Source organism: Pagrus major, chromosome 11, assembly GCF_040436345.1.
Source record: "Pagrus major chromosome 11, Pma_NU_1.0".
Classification (NCBI taxonomy): domain Eukaryota; kingdom Metazoa; phylum Chordata; class Actinopteri; order Spariformes; family Sparidae; genus Pagrus; species Pagrus major.
The window spans coordinates 11,823,381-11,828,557 of record NC_133225.1 but is presented as its reverse complement, the minus strand read 5'-3'; positions in this window follow the sequence as shown (position 1 = coordinate 11,828,557).

Below are 5,177 nucleotides of genomic sequence, written 5' to 3'. Positions count from 1 at the left end.
GAAGGATTAGCGAGGGCCTGTGAAAGAGTGAAAGGTTTGCCATTGATCTACGGTGGTCCTGTTCTCTTTCAGGGCCACTCGGTTTGAAAACCCCACTGAGTAAGAGCATACAGGGCCACTCCAGAGCCCCCTAGGCCACCGAGAGACACACAACAGCCACAATTAGTCTCAGGAGCTGTAATGGCAATTCAATAAGCGCTTTAAAATTGTGCCTTAGTCCGTCTGCCACCCCCCAACCCCTCCCATCCCTCCCATTTTCGTCTACATACATAAGATTGGTATTATGAGTGGCGAAGGGCTCTTTTTTCTTTCCCACCCACCACAGTTCTTTTCAGTCAGTGTGAGAGAAAATGACCACACAGGGTTTCAAAGGTTCCAGAGGCTGTGGTTTGTTGTCGCTGAAGCAGCATGACTTGTGCCCCTGTAGATTTTGGCTAAGGCCCTCAAAATGGGCTTCTATTATTACTTTTTTCGGTCACTCAGCTGCAAATTAATTTCGAGGCAGTCAAAGTAACCTTCTCTATAAACACTATTTTTAATGGGTCAGGCAGAATACCTTCATACTAGTAATGTTTTCATGGGTGTGCTGCTGTGATGTCTGAAGTCTGCAGACATTTGCATCAAGTTCAGATTGTGAAGAGGCCTGTGCAGAAACTGCTGTGCAGCCCACCAGGTGCTATCTGACGGACACTTGAGCAACAACATCACTGCATGACTCACTCTCTCAGTCCTCTGCTTACACTGATGGGATCAAACAGCCCAAACACCTGTGCTCCTGACATCAACACATCATGGCAGCGGAGGAGCCGAGGATGTCTTCTGGATGGCTGTCATTTCCATTCTCCGGAGCGCTCTTTGGGACATTCCTCGTTGATTTTGCACAGTGTTTAGGTTTTTCCTTTTTGCTTCATGATCAAAGGCCAAAGCTTTTGATCAGGGCTTCCAAAGGATCCCTCTCGTTTTGCTGGCGAGCGCACTGACAGGACAGTGGTGGAGCAATGATAATTACAGTTCCCATTTGGTGTCCCTGGAACTGGCACCAACAGCCAGTCGCACCCTCAGGCCAAGAAGAAAGGAGAGATTCTTGGACGGTTAAAAGAGGAGAGCAGAGAGGTAGAGGAGAAAAGATGGAAGAGACACTGACAAAGAGGCGGGTCCATCGAGAGAACGGGCAGAAAATGGGATTACTTTGTGTCGTGCATGTTTTAGTGTGTCTGCGCCAGCTGACGGTTGGATAACGATCATATGTTCAGGGACACCTGTAAAAATGGAATGTGTTGTAGTATTTTCCTACAACCCCAACCCCCCAAAAAGTTGGGACGCTGTGTAAAAACGCACTGTGCTTACCAACAACGGTTTTAGTTCCTGAGCCCATGTAGTTATACCCTTTATTCATGACACTATCACCTGTTACCAATTCATCTGTTAGTAAGTTTTACATCGTTTTGTCCCTTAAGTATGCTAAGTACGTTGCTATCAGTAGCCGGCTAATTTAGCTTAACATGTAATGACTGAAAACACGAAAAAACTGGTAGCTTGCTAGCCGGTATAAAAAGGTTTAAATACAGTTTAGTTTTTGTATGGTATTTTGGTATCTGTAAAACAAACAACATACACTTTAAGCCAGCTGACTGAGTTGGCTAGCTAAGCTAACATGAAAAGACTGGACATACGGGGAAACTGCCTGTGAAAAAAAAAAGGAAACAAATAGCCTACAATTCAGTATGGGTGTGTTATTTTGGTATCTGTAAAACAAATGTTTAAATTAGTGAACTTAAGAGGAGTTGGTAGGCTGGTTTTGTAACCCTTGGACAGAGCCAGGGTAGCTGTTCCCTCCTGTTTCCAGTCTTTGAGCTAAGCTAAGTTATCCGGCAGCTGATGATAGCTTAATTTTCAGTGTACAGACATGAAAGTGATATCAAGCATCTCAGCCAACTCTGGGTAAAAAGTCAAATAAGCGTATCTCCAAAAATGCTAATCTTGTCCTTTAAAAGACTATATTTCACAGTTTAAATTCAACAGTGACAGGAGAACAGGTGCTTATAGTATTTACTTTTCAAAATCGAACAATCTTCCAAGGGTGCAGAGCTGAGGACAAAGACATTTGCATGGCAACAGTACTGCCAGACCCCCCATACTGATATTTGTGTGCCGCACCCAGACCTTTGGAGCTGAACTACAGTGTGACTTCACGCCATTCTGACCAGACATGTACCCCGTCACAGTAATCTCACATTATGACAGGCTGAAAGGTTGGCCTTTATTCACCCCAAACAGCCACTATTCATCCCCGACTCTCCTTTCTGTTTCACTGAAAAGACCGAGTGGCCTCCTGTGCCACTGGAGGGCTCGTCTGTGTGTAAATGACCTTGATGCTCGGTCGCATAGTTCATAACCGCAGACCTTTCATCAGACACGGGGAGGTCCTCCACATCAACGCCTCTCCTGCTGTGAGTTTTGTCATGATTATGATGAGGAGGGGGGATTATGTAGGAGAGCTCTGATGGAGATGTTACCAGCACTTAACAATCAGTGCCACGCACAAGACAAGATTAAAATACCATTTGTGCACTTGATGATTTAAATAAAAAGGCTTGCTTGCCTGAGGGATTGAGCCATGATTCAAGATTTATCCACATTTTTTTATTGAAGTTTACCAAACTCAGCATGGACCAAGGCACTCAAATGATTTTACTTTGCTGAAATGAAACTAAAGAATGTTTGTTCTGAGACTTTGGCCTTATATACAAACTACTATTAGCTTTTTTTATGATAAGTGGATCACAAATATACCTATATCCAGTAGTAATACCATACAAAATGAGCTGAATATGGACTTGAGCATGATTACTTTTTTCCCTTCTTTTTTTAACAGTATGACTACGAGCCAACACAAAAAGTCAACAATAACAATAAACACCAACTTCAAACAGTTAAAGAGTACAAAATGTTTTAAATATATTAAATGTTCTATTAGCAACAGCCTTGAGAAAATGTTAGCAAGACTTGACAGAGAGGCAGTATGCAATAACCATTTACTACTGTGTACAAAATTAATGAATTTTCTGCTAGTGACATCTGTACCTACGGCTGCTATAATGCATTAAATGACTCAAAACGTATAATATCATTCCAAGACTGAACGAAGGACCAAGAATCAGAGACTAGATGAGACACAATGTGTTTTTCTGTTTTGTTTTTTTTTTGTTTGTTTTCGTTTGTTTGTTACTGATTTCTAATCTAGTAGCTGTGGGTTGTTGAATGGGGAAAGCAGTGTGACAGAGGCATGCACAAACATACAAAGGTCATCTCAGAAAATCCAGCATGTCATCCCAGTAGTTAGCTTAGTTTCTGTTGTGTTCTTATATGTAGACATACACACAGATCAGTTCATCTATCAATGTGTGTGAGTCAGTAGAGATCTTCATCTCATCTGTACAGTTCGGGTGCAGATCAGTGTCTCTTATCCAGTAGTGTCAGTACAGTATATCCCAAGTAACAATCAAGAGGTTGTATTTTTCACAGGGCCATAGCCAGGGCTTTAGAAATACAGAGGTCCCAAGTCCAATTTCCTCCAATTTTTCTGTTCTGTTATTTTCTGTTGACTCTTCAGTTATATTAAGCTCACCACTGTACTTTACATAAATTATATTTTGGTTGAAAAATACTAATTTTTGTACTCATTTATTTATTTTTGTTGGCCCAGATTTAGCCTGACGTAAGATTCAAATTTCATTGCCTGCACCACAACCTCAGATCACAGAGGGAGTCACCACAGGCAACAGGGCTCACCAGAGATTGACTGAACACAATCTCCAAGACTGACGGACTGCCAGTTTGAAGACCAAGGATAAAGTACAGAGGTGATTTACAGCAGCTCTGACCATAGAGAGCCGAAGTCACGCCCCTTCCAACGGACCAACAAGGGACCTAATTTTGCGTTTTTTTTGCGGTTTAACACAAAACTAGATGACAAACAGCAACTTTATTGACTTGAAAATTATAATTTAAATCGACAAACATCACGTGTAGTTCGTGGCACAATTCAATTGTCTCTCTCCATTTTCCGCCAGAAGGGTCGTGACTTTGGTGGTCTATTACTATGACTCCAGACAGCAGACGACACAGCGCGCGGGGATAGGACAGGCATGAACCAGCGAAAGAGAGAGTCAACCCTCAGTAGCGTGTGTGTAGAGCTTGAATATTTTCAAATTTTACACAATGAATTGAGGGTTTATTTCAACTAAAGCACAGCTGGTTGTGGATTTCGTTTTTGTTGAGTTCGAATGTGATGTGTTTATCGATTAGTTATTAGTCGTCTTAGGAGGCAAGAAGAGAAAAACTTGAATTCAGACAGTGTCCGGTTGTATTTTTCTGTTAAGTAAGACAAATAGGTGTAAAGACATCTCCGTTTTTGATATTACGAGTCTTTTTGGTAACAAATTAGACTAAGTAACGAACTTGCCCCTTATGACGAGACAGGACGGGCTGGGGCTAGGTGGTTAGCATGCTAACTTCAGTAGCCATCTCTGCAACACAGCAGTTCCTGTTGATAATGCTATTCCTGGCCATATATTGCACATTATCTAAATTACTGGAATCAGCCTATGAATAGGGTATATGTAAGTTTTTAGAAAATGAATCTGACTCCCTCCAAAGCCCACAAAAGTTAAGCTGTTGAAGGCATGACCGCAGTGTCCCAGTAGCTATGGCCCTGATTTGTAGGTATTTCAAAGTTGCTTCTTTTCTAATAGTGATACTTCCATTTATCACAGATTAGATAAATATCATTTTGCTGTACCAGATACTTCTGTTCTATCTGACTGAGCATCTTAAATAGGCTTAAATAAACAACCCACTGAGCCACATTTTGATGTCACCAAGCTTTGTAGTCTCTCAAAGTCACCCAAACACTTTACATGCAGTTCAGACAAATGCCTGGAAATAGTATAATTCTACTGTATTGGACTGTATTACTGAACATTATTAGAAAATGGAGAAAATAACTTAAAAGTACATATTATACTAACTCTACAAATGTTATAAACCTCAACAAATGTACATTTATGTGACAGGAGGATGGAATAACAAAAATAAAGATCGCCGTCACGGCTCAACACTAGTGTGAGGAGGCGGGTGAGCCAGCCGGTTGACGGTCAGAGTTCAGACTTGGGCAG